At 39.7% G+C, this 12536-nt stretch overlaps 1 protein-coding gene across 3 annotated transcripts in view; it reads right to left on the bottom strand.

Moving 5' to 3' along the window:
* The window catches only part of PPFIBP2 (PPFIA binding protein 2), a 102975-nt gene extending 91166 nt beyond the window's left edge, over positions 1–11809 (bottom strand). For 2 of the 3 annotated variants that reach the window (XM_056353207.1, XM_056353208.1), the window contains exon 1: positions 11671–11809. The gene's annotated coding sequence lies outside the window, so the exon portion shown is untranslated. The remainder of the gene's footprint in view (positions 1–11670) is intronic. The other variant, XM_056353209.1, reaches the window with a different exon arrangement.
* Positions 11810–12536: the final 727 nt, after the last annotated feature.

Here is a 12536-nt window from a genome sequence, read left to right as displayed (position 1 = left end):
GAGTTATTCACTGGCCTCAAGGTCACAGCTTCAAATTTTCTTCCATGAAGGTTAACATCTAACGCCTGGGAAACTGCATCCCTTCCCCCCACCCCCTGCCCTGCTCCCCCCCCTCCAAAAAAAAAACAAAAACAACCAAACAACCAACCACAACCAAACCAGCAAAAACATGCAAGAGTTTAAAAACAAGCTGCGAAATGATACAACGAATGACCCTGTGAAAGTAAATTCATGCTCTAGTAAATTGAAAGGTGAGAAATGGTAATAAAAGTAAACACAGAATTCATGCACCAATGAACTCTTTGCCCTAGAGTACAACGGAAGACAAGACCTTGACAGAATGAGAGATTAGGTATATATGATTAACAGAAGTATACAAAATTATCCTCTGTAAAAATCCTAAAAATTTAGACAAACTATACTGCTGGAAAAAACATTCTTTAAAACTTGTGAATTAGGAATAACATTTCTTATGGTTCATAAATAGTTCCCAGGCTCTTTCAAATCCCTCTGAAAAAAAGGCTTCTCAGCCTGGCCATGACAACCTACTGGATCACACCAGTCCCTTACAGAAAATTCTAGTGTTCAATTTTTGTTCACTTTTCTGCATTTCAGGAAGTTTTTTAAATGGAAATCATTGTTCTTGCCCATTATACTGTTACAGAACAAACTCAGCAGAACAAGCACAAGTAATAACTTTATTAATCTACTAAGTACATGTATACAAATCCCACTAGGGATACTAATAGTATATACGAGTATATAGTAGCGTGTGTGTGTGTATACATATATATATATACACATACTAGAAGTATTTATGAGCACTGTGAAACAAAAGATTTTGCATTAACTTACGCAGGTACCATTTGGAGTATCAGTCTGAAAACACAGATGTTTGATTGAAAGAGGCCAGTGCTAACACAGGGCCAGAAGATTTGGTATCTCAAAGAAATGTAAGGAGGTCCATTTTCAAATCTGCTCAGTGTCCATTTTCTTTGGTTCCATGATATACACAAAGGATCTTTGTAAAAATCAGCTGCTTTGCCAACAAAAAGCAAAAACTCTTCAGCCAACTGGCTTAGTTTTTAGAACTACACAGGTTAGACTACATAGAGGAACAGTCCAACACAGACAAAATTAAAAGATATTTCTTAAGATTATTTCTCATTATGAAATGACCTACTCTTGGGTTACTCAGGTTATACAGCTCTGTCCTGAATTTGCCTTAACTTGATATTAATGTGATATGAAGACTTTTGTGAAGTCTAAACTCAGCATTAGACATAAGGCTTAAAAACAAATACTGAGAGGACAGGTTTTTTGACTTTGTAAAATTTAATTTCATATTAGTATTGTTCCCTCTTTGAAACATTTGGTGCAGCAATTTATAAATAACTGGAAACATTGCTAGGCTGATCTAATATGACCCACCCTGCATCTGTGAACACAACTAACAAGCTGAATTCACACTAACAGGAACTGACAGTATCAAGTACTTCTGTATAAATTTAACCTCCAGTACCTATTTTGAGGGAAGTGTGTGTGAAAAAGAAAGGAAAAATATACTTCTGCTAGAAACATAACTAATCTGCTTGGATTAAAAGCATTAAACCAGGAACAACAAATGGATCACTATAAAAAGCACCATATCCCACATTACTCATCACATCAATGAAAACAAATTTTAACAGCTGTGTCAGTTAATGCCCATGCTTATATATAAAAAAAATACCATTCTTATATTGATGGCTTCCTGAAGATCAACGAAAATATTTTTGGAAAAAGCTGTCTTCAAGGTTTTTCTCTTTCTCTGCCTAAAGGATAGGTATAACTAAGAGGCAAAAATTCTCCATGGCGAGTTAAATCCTGATCTAAAATGATACGTTTTGTTGATTTTGCTCCTCCATTATTTAGAATATGGGACATTTTACTCCTTGCAGAACTGGCCAACAAGTAAGGAAGTAGCTCTATCAAACATTGCGCCACAACTGATTTCTAAATCAGAGAATGATATATTTTCCTATCATATTTATTTTCCACGCTTAGTGGATTAACAGAATTTTCTAATAATGAGAAAAAAGCATTATACAGGGAGGCAATGTTGCAAGACAGACACAACAGTAGCTTGATATCCAAAAGCAACTTTTAATATTTTTAAGATTCACATAGGTGAGAGAAACTTGTAATATATCCCAGCTGAAGAAACATCACAGGTGGCAAGAAAAAAATGACATCTTTTATTCTTTTTTCCAGTATTGGAAAAACAATGAATACCAAGAAGACTAGGGACAGATTAGGCACCCACTGAAACCAGAACCTGACATTAGAGGGAAACCGAAGCAGCCCATAATGAACATATGACTAGATACATATGTCTCCTCAATGACCCGTTCTGTGGAGGAGCTCACAGGAAAAATATTTACCTAGCAAAGGATCTTAACAGAATCACCACACTGAAAACCCACCCAAGCGCTCAGCTTTTCTACTTCACATTCATCTATGCATGCTACCACAACTGAAACAAGTAAGTTTCAGGTAACTATACCCAGTTTTGAGCATTTGCAAGCCTACTTTTTGTAGGCTTACGAAAGAGTTCTGCAGTGCCCACTATGCTGCTTCCATTAAGTAGATAGATCTGATGGCCCAGGATACAACAGAGATCCTGGAAGTCTACTGTTGTATGTAGCACCTTTTATTATCAACCGTGCTAGGCATTCACAGGTTCTCACCAACCACAAAGCCCATCACGCTGTGTCTGCCAACCATCTCAAGGCATTTATTCTCAGTTCAATACAAACGTAAAATGAACAAGTTGCAGTGTCAAAGCATGTTATCAAGGGTAAGTCAAATCAATTTAAGTATCTCCTTATAGAATATGCATGATATGTAGGACTAAGAGAAGAAAATGCACAGCCACAGTTCCATGTATCAGAATGTCTATTCCAATTTGCAAAACTTAAAAAGTATACATAATTTCCAGGAAGTGATTAACTGCTCATTAAAACTGGTTCCATGTATGAGCCTCCAAAGCTACCATATTCCAGGTTAGTCATTTTGGCTTACAGGTTTGCTAGGACACTTAATCCAAAAAGCTTTTGGAAGTTTTGCAAATTAAAAAACGTCTTTCTTAACAGAAACTGAATGCAAGAACTAGATCTAGAAACAGACCCATTCATAAACTCAGTATTCTTCTGGTTTTTATACACACATTTACATCTGATGTTCAGGATGCTGTCAGCATAATTCATCAGTTGGGTATGTATACAGGATCACTTTTGTTCTCTTTTAATAGTGAACTCCCTTTACTTTTAGGGTATGAAAAATATAGAAGTTAAACCATTATAATGAACATACATAGGATTTCTCTAGATTTATTTCCAGGTAAGTATTTTAATTAACTACCTGAACGTGAAAAATGACTCAGAAGTATTTGCCAAAAAATAAAACTGTAGCCCTAAAATTTGTACTACTGTGTTACTTCCAGTCCAAACAAAAATTCTTCCATCTGATTGAAACAAACAGAAAAATTACAGTTGTTACTGCCAGTGCTAGAGTATAATGGTACCTGAAGCAATATATAAAGTTAGTCAACTTTTGCTGGCTCTGAAATAAATGGATTAGACACCTTTGCCCTGACATAGCAGACAAATGAAACAGAATTCTCATATTACTTTAAAGGGCCTGAATGTCTTTATAGCAAGGCCAGAAGTCCTAAAGCACAGCGTCACAGTCCCAAACAGCAATGTCACCTGAGGGGATGCAGGCTTTTACGCATCCTGCTTTACTTCAGAGTATTTCATGTTAAGACTTGGCAGCTTTTCAGAACTGTTTGAAAGGCTTACTACTCATATTTGGTCCAACTGTGAATAAATCTATGAAGGTTCCTGATGTAATAACTTAATCATGTATTTTACTGTTTGACAACAATGCCTTTATTGGGCCTGTTTATTAAAACAATCACACAATGAAATTATTTCAGGCTAATGACTTGCAAAGTCCTCTAATCCCAACAGCTACTGGCTAATTTGTCTGTATGAAAAATAGCTCAGAACTTTCTAGCACTTCGGGCCAAGTCACAGTGCACAAAAATCAAAATAAAAACAACAGAAAAAAGACTGAGCTATTCAAATGACTGTCCATCGGATGAAATTGATCGTTTTACTTCTGTTTTAGGAGAGAAAAGGAAGTCAGAATTCACTGTCAGTTTCTTCAGTTTATTTCAGAAAATGGATCAAAGTCTGCTCCCGTATTGGTGATCATGACATCTTTATATTTCATACTAAATTTGTAAGTAAAATTTTATTTGCTATTATATATATGAGTGATTTAGTCCCCTGTGTTTCAGTGGTCCTCAAAAACTTGCAGTGGAAATATTTGAAACAGTTTTACTAATTCAAAAAAATATCCAGTCTTTTCCTACTTGAAAAGAAAAATACAATCATGTTAAACACTGAAACACTGCTCTGTCACAAGGAAATTGTTTCTTCTTTATTAGTCCTTATGCATATGGGATATGTTTGCTGCGTGACAGAAACAATACTGTTTACTTTATTAGTTAAGGAAAGCAAATAAAATACATTCACTGTAAAATGATATTTACAAACATACTGCTAGGCAAACTTGGCAAGCTGCCTAGCATGGTAGTTTTTCAGTCCCAAGTAATTTCAAACCTCTGTTTCTAAGTACCCAAATCTGGGTTTCCAAAGGAACTTAGCAGCTGCTAGTCAATTCTTCACAATTAGTCCCTGGATAATCAGAAGCTTTGATTACATAGAAAACTAACAAAATGTCTGGTGAATCGAAACTATATTAATTCAAGAGCATGAATTCCCTTTGTACCAAATAATTTACTCTGTATGCAAACTCCTCTCCCCATGTTAAAAAAAAATGCACTCTTCTACAGTCTGTCCTTTTGCAAGTAGTTTAAATGAAACAAGAACCTGCTGGGCTTCAAAACTTACAAATGAAACTGAGCTTGCTACCAAATTTCCTAATTAAAATGGAGACTACAATCAAAGCAAACCAGATTTGGACCACAATTCTTGCAACAGTTTTCTAATCCTTAGCCTAATCTAAAACTATTATGAAACGTTGCATGCACTGGATAATGTGTAGGTAATTAATTAATTAATTCTAATTGTAGACTTAAGTATTTTTCACAACACTACAGTATGTTCTGCAAAGCAGGCCAGAACAGATCTTTTCTTGCACAAAAGCTTGTTATAACAATTCCTTTCTTCTAGTAAGGAAAGGTTCTAATATGATTTTCATTTTGTACACATGAAGTCTGCCAGATCAGACCATAAACTGCTTTTTTCAGTTTCAGGTAAAATTACTACTATGGATACATTCAGCTTCCTACACTGAAGGATATTTTAATTCAAGAAATATTTAACTAATCATATATAATGTTTATGAGTGAGATTTTCAGGTTTAAGATAATCTGTACTAACACTAGAATATTTTGTATATATACTTTTCATTACAGAAGACTACTTTCAAGAAAACTATTCACTTGACTTTTTGATTTTTTTTCAGATGAAATGAACACATTATTTAAAAGAATTATATATCCTACTTTTGTTGATATTTTACAACCAGTGTGTTTCTGGTCCATATAATTAGCCTCTGAATTTTAAGATTTGTTCTTCTTCCCTTTTTGAAACAATTATTAAAGTACGTATCATACATATCACAAAAGAGCTTACAATAAATGCTTTACTTATATATGTATACATGCTTACATAGCAATTGCATAAATGTACCTTAAATTCAGCTAGAGGAGGGTTATTTTGTTTGTTTTGGGGAGTGGTTTTTTGTTTGTTTTGTTGTTTGAATTTTTTTTTAGTAGTAAGTAGGTGTAATGGACAGTCAACAAAGATAGCTGGGGTCCATGTCTACATATCTGGGCTAAAGCTATTAGCACATTTCCTACAGTCTCACAGTTTCTGAAGTTGTTAATGCATGTCCTGAACACATCTCAAGATCCAGGCACTTGTTTTGCCATTTTTTCTCCTGGTCTGCTGGGTGATGATAAATCTGTCAGTGAAACTGTTTAGGAATTGACGGTAAGGCCACTGAAGAAGATTCATGCTTATGTGATTTCTCAGTTGTACCCTCACTACAAAGTATATAGAGAGGTTACAATCATAAATAATCCAAAGGACAACTTCATACCTTAGGTTGGGCATAAAAGCTTGAAAAAGAGGTTTTCCACATCAAAAAAAAAGAATGGAATTAATGCTACATTTCAGGTAAGAGCTTTTGTTAATTCCATTGTGAAGACTTGCACTTAAACCTAATGAGAAGGGTTTCATGAAGCATATGGGAGTGTTATCACAGAATAGCTGAGGTCGGAAGGCACCTCTTTGGATCACCTACTTCCAATTCCCAAGAGCTTATTTATAGTAGTATGTAGGCTAACATTGGCTGGAATGTCACCAAGGTGCTGAATGTATAGGACAAAGATGATTTAACAGAAATCTAATTATGAACTACAGAATGATAGAACATTTTAAGTAAAAGACTGAGAAGTCTTGTGCAAGAAGATCTTAATACATCTTCTGTCCAATACTGCACAGAGCAAATACCATCCTGGAGAAATGCAAAAACTTTGCTTCCCAGGATGGTTTGTGCTGGTTTCCTATTTAAAATACTGGATTTACCTCATCAAGGTCTTTGCTAGATAAACTGTTTTTTCTGGAGTGAAACATCAAAATACTTCTGTTTGGGAGCTGACTGGATTACATGGATTACTGGTTCATCACCATCACAGAAACATATTCATAAATCTTACTGCAATGTCATTAGAATAAGATGTTCTGATTATGTGTTATTAAAGCAGATGCTACCATCTGCACTGTACTGTAGTGGAATAAAAAGTGTGATTCACTATATTCAAGAGATACTTGGAAAATACTTTCCCCTGTCAAACTAAGACTTCTGAAATAAACTTTGGGTTGAAAATAGCGCAAACAAACAAAACAAAAAGACTTTGTACGAGCAGTACAGACAGAAACAGGAAGACAACCCCAGCTAAGTCACCTCTGAATGTGGAGACCAACCACATTTGTTTTCAGAAGACAATAAAGTAAAACAGCAGTTCCCATACTGTCAGTGCTTGAAACCCAGGTTAGAATTCAGCAGCTTAAATTTATCTTTAATAATTACTTTAACTGGCATACAATCTGTTGATCTTAAAGGGTACAAAGACATAACCAACAAGTGAATCATTCTCTATGAATATTAATACACATTACATCGTTGCTCTAGTAAAACAAGACTCACAGTCAGCATTTGATAAGCAACACTTGTAATAAAGCCAGGCTTTGGACTTGTCTGTTTTCTTCTATCCAGCATGTGTTGACTTGGAGCATTCAATCTTATTTCACTCATCCAGCCTAATTCAAGATTTTGCCAAAGCAGGATCAGGCCTGCTGATCTGTTTTCTCCAAATTCACATCTGCTTCAAAAAACCATCATCAACTTAGCACCATGTCCTTGGGTGATATGCAAAAGATCTCTCATACAATTAGCAGTTCACACTCTGTTATCGCAACTTTTGGAAGTCAGATCCATTATTTACTATTCCAGATGTGTTGTCTGCCACATACTATCTGGTCACTGTCAGGTTTCTTACCTTTTCCCCTCTCTAAACCACAAAGCACTCTATTATTCCCTGTATTCAATTCTCAGCTTTCATCTCCAGTTACTTCAGGTTTTACCTGGAAAATTCATCTAAACAAATGAACTCACATTTTGATGTAGATATAAAATAAATATAAGAATATATTTTATATATCACATACAGTTGAGAAAAACACTAATGGCTCCCAGCTTGTTTGTTGATCATCTGGTAGAGAAATAATGTCCTGTCTTATGCATGTGAAGACACCAAATCTTTCCTCCTTGATACTGATTTCCAGTATGAAAAGATACAGTTCTCTCCCCTCAGCAGCTTTGGGTTACAGGTCTTCCAGAAATACTAGTAAGCTACACAATATTCTTAACAATCTTGCTTTACAGGTTATCAAATTAGAATTTAAAATCTAGGTCACACTTACAGTCCTTTAAACTACTACATTGTAACCTGGCAGATGCACGGTATAAATATAAAACCCACAAACTGCCCTAGACTGGCAACAGTGCCATTAGGATTTACTTTATATGTTTCTTTCAGAAAGGAATTTATCTTTATAATTTCACTTCTTTGTTCTTTGCATTAATGAATTGCCAAAGAAGAGCAAAGTGTTATTGGGAAATGGTTTTATAGCAAATAAAACACATGAAGATGCAGGGAAACAGGAGGCAACTGTAATGTTACAAGGTCACAAGAGACTTGAAATAAAAACGTGCTAAAACATATAAGCAGAGGCATCTAGCTACAAAAAAAAAAAAAGTACCTTTATTTTGTTGCTTAATGTGCACCTATTTAAAAGAAGAACAACTATAAAATGCTGTAAAGGAGTGGCAGGAAGAAATTCAAGCTGTCACAGTTTATCAAAGACATGTTATCACCTCAGAGCTGATGCTCAGACAAAGTTAAAGAACAGATTACCCAAAGGCGGGAGTCTCTGTGTCTTCAGCTCTTCAAAGTAACAGGTGAGTTGATAGCACAGAACAGACAAGAGCAAACTGGGGAAAATTTAGAGAACTAAAAATAGTTCATGGCTTAAACTTCCCAAATTTTGAGGGATCAAGTTACTGAAGTGAAATAATTTTGTATGCATCTACTCAACTCTGGTAACTGATCAAGCATGTCAAGGGCAGGCACTGCAGGCTAAACTTTATTCAGCAGCTTATGAGAACTTCAGGATTATACCTTAATAAGTTGAATTCACTGAACTCTGAAGATGCGGTGGCAAACTGAGATGATAAACATCTCCAAAGATTTGAATGATGCCAATTTCACTAACAGAAGAGCGACTTCTGAAAGTCCTTACTATTTCTACACTATTAGGTATTTCTAGAAAATGCAGAAAAGCCTTGATTTTGAATTTTATAATTCAACAGTATGTTGAATTATAACACATCTGCATCTGATTGATCACTATCACAAAACACATTTCCTAATGCATCATTTATTTTCTTTGATAAACACTAAATCCTTTGAAACATACTATGGACATCTAAGGCAAGGAAATGGTTTCATCCTATTCCTGTAAATATCTTTTTTGAGGGGAGGAGGGAAGGTGGAGGTTTTTTTGCTAACGAGCAAAGCCCCACTGAGGCTCTGCGTCACCTGTATGAGCATAGCTCTTTGCTAATCTTACCAGGTCAAGGCTCTCATTTGTTTGAGCTGAAAGGCTGAAACAAATCCCTAGCTGTGGGGAAAGTGAACTAAGTTTCTGGTCTCTTCCTGAATAGTCTAATAAGAGTGAAAGTAGTGTCTAGGGATAAGTGCTTTACAGGTTTTTGTGGGAGTTTGTTTTGAAGAGAGAGAGACCGGAAAGAGGCAAACAGGAAACAGATTAGGTAAATGAGGGCTAGAAGCAAAGCTGCACATGGAGAAAAAAAAAAAATGTGGCTATCTTTTTGTTCTTTTTCATATTCCCATGTTTTGCACTTATAGTACATTCTCACTCTGCCTTTCCCCCTTGTTTGCTGACTCTATCAAAGGATTCAGGGAAGGTGATTCTTAAGGTCTTCACTTACTCTTTTCCATCTGTTCTCTTCCCATCCTCCATTTAAATACAGTCTACCACATTAAGACACATTACGCTGCCTTAGAGCCTGGCCAGACAGTCTAGAGTAACAGAGAGACTCAGTGTAACAGAAAAGTGACAGAGAAAACAGGGAAAATTGAGTCAAAACCCCAGAAAGCACTTCTCTAGTCTATGCCTGCACTGATGTATTCTCTCTTTGTTTACACACACACACACCCCTGATCACTTTTCCACACTGCTGGTACCACGTCAACACAGGCTAAGTGAGATCAGATACAGTAGGAGTGATGGGAAGATAGTGCTTATTATCCCATCTCTATTTCTTCCTGCCCTCTCGGCTTCTAGCACAGCCCTTATATAGATGGGGTTGCTGGAGCACTACGAAGCAAGCAGTGCCCTCTGCCACCATTCCTCCAATTCCTCAGCCTCCTGGGACAGGAGATGAAAGCAGCAAGAAAACATGGAACCAGGGAACAATGCTCCCAGCCCAATTCCTACCATGCTTCACCCACGCAGATCTCAGTTTCTGTCCCCTCCCTTTAATTCTGCACTTTCCACAGGGGGCAGAGTCCCAAATGTACGACAGTTAAACTGCTATAGATACTTGCCAAGACACTTGATTATTACCTGGCTTAGGTAAATAAAAGCATTTAAGTTTTTAAAAGTGATGCTAACGTTAGTTGAAAACAGTTACAGGTACGTCATGTGTATCTACAACAGATACAAACATCATCAGTCAATGGAGATCAGTCTTGAGCTATCCCTCAGTTTAAGCGTTGTTACTAGGGACTTGACATTATTTTATCAGTTACAAATTACGTTGTTTTTACATATTATTTTCCCTTCATATTCTGGTACCAAGCTATACTTGTTCTGAAGACAAACCTAAGGTTCGTTTGAGTTCTCCCTCTGCTCTGACTTTCACTGGGCGTTCTTCAGCTTCAAAGGGGCCCTTAAAATTGCTTCCATCTGGAACTATCAGCAAATGGAGGGTAAATCTGTATCATTTAAAAACAACCCATATTTATTTAGGCTTGTCCCAGTTTGTCCTTTCACCCTCCTGGTATGCTGAGATCTACTCCAAGCATTTCTTTATCAGGAAGATACAAGGAAGATGAAAGATGTATTGGTTTTAGTAAGTTCATACAGCAGATCCGAGTCAAACTCCGGAACACAAGCAAAGTAAATCAATAAACCTGGAAAGCTGAAATACAGCCTTCTTTCCTCTCCCCTCTTCCCGCAATTCCACACAAGTTTCAGAATGAAGCCCTTCTTCATACACCTGTCTACATATTTGTTTAAAACAAAACAAAACAAACAAGAAAACCACAGAGAAGTGCCCCTCACTGTACCCCCTCCTGCCCCAACCCTGCAATTAAAAACGTGAAATTGCAGAAGACCTTTATGACTCTGGAAATACGTGTTGTACATGCAAATCTCTAAAAAGCACATATTGCACTTCACCTACATACAGTCAGATCCGCAGTTACCAACCTACCAAATTAATACTTAACAACCTATTTTGCCTCATGCAAAACAAGACTGAACAAATGATCATACGCAGAGAGGTGTGATTCCTTATCTTTTTGCTGAGTGTCAAGGGGGAGGTATCTTTTCTGCAGCAGCACGACATGAGTGCTGGACGATGAAACCGGGGATCACTTGACATCACCTCATACCCTTACTGCCCTTATCTCTGCACGGGTAAAGAAGCCCCTAACGGCCAGCTGCGTCTTCCAGCTGTTCTTTGCTGAATATCCTTTTAACTATCTTATTTCCCCCACGCACCTCTTCACTGGATTAATTCCTAATTACAGACCGGAGGCGGGGGGGGAGGTACACCTCACTCCCACGGGAGAGAACCGGGATGCAACCGGCTGTCGGGGCTGGCCTCCGAGTCTCCGGACCGACTGCCCTATGTCAATAAAGCGGTTTATTTGCCCAACTGCTCGTTGAACTCAAGTTTCAAGGCTCTGCTCGCTGTGAGAATAAATATTTAACTTACAGGAGCCGCGTCTATTTAAAAGTCTTCCCAACGGTGTGGAGTCCTTAACTCTCACAGCAGGAGCAAAGTATTTAAAGAAGGAGAGGCAGCGGGTACCGTCGTCACATCCGCGCAGGGTTCGCGGGGGATCCCCCTCAGGACGCGGCCGCAGCAGCCGCCGGCAGCCTGCGCGCCCCGCCGCGCCGCCCTGCCCTGCCCTGCCGCCCAGCCCGCACCCGGGGCACGCCCGCACCGCCCGGGAAGCGGCGCCGACCCTCCCCCGCCGGGGCAGGACCCCCCCCGCCGAGCGCCCCCCCCGCAGCCCGCCCACGGGCACCGACCTGCGCGGCGGCCCCGGCGCTTCCCGGGCTCCGCGGCCAGGTGCGCCACGCGGCGGCGGGCGGGCGGCGCGCGGCCCCGCTCCCCTCGCGCCCAGCCCGCCCCCCATTGGCTGCGCGCAGGGGACCGGCGGCGGCTGCCGGCCACGCGTGACGGCGGGCGGGACAGTGCGCGCGGCGCTCCCGCAACCCGCGCGAGGGGCGCGGACAGGTGCGCGAGGGGCCGCGGGCGCGGCGGGAAACTGCAGCACGGGGCGCGGGTCCGACCCGCGCGGGGGGCGCCCTCCCTCTCCCCGCACAGCGCCTCAGCGCCGGTGCGCGCACCTGTGGCGGCACAGCCGCGCCCGCCGCACAGCCCGCCTGCCAGCGGCAAACGCGCTACGGAGCGTGGCCCGCTCCCCGACGAGACGGGTAGCTGAGGTAAATCCTGTGCCAAGGGCCCTGGTGGGTGCCTGGCCGATGCCCCAGAACCTCCACTGGTGGTGCGGTACCTCAGGTCCCGCAGCCGCGGGGTGCCTTGCGGGAGCTGGTGGGGTCTGGCTGCCCGTT

This window comes from Falco biarmicus, chromosome 10 (genome assembly GCF_023638135.1).
Source record: "Falco biarmicus isolate bFalBia1 chromosome 10, bFalBia1.pri, whole genome shotgun sequence".
NCBI lineage: Eukaryota > Metazoa > Chordata > Aves > Falconiformes > Falconidae > Falco > Falco biarmicus.
This window is presented reverse-complemented; position numbering and strand designations above follow the sequence as displayed.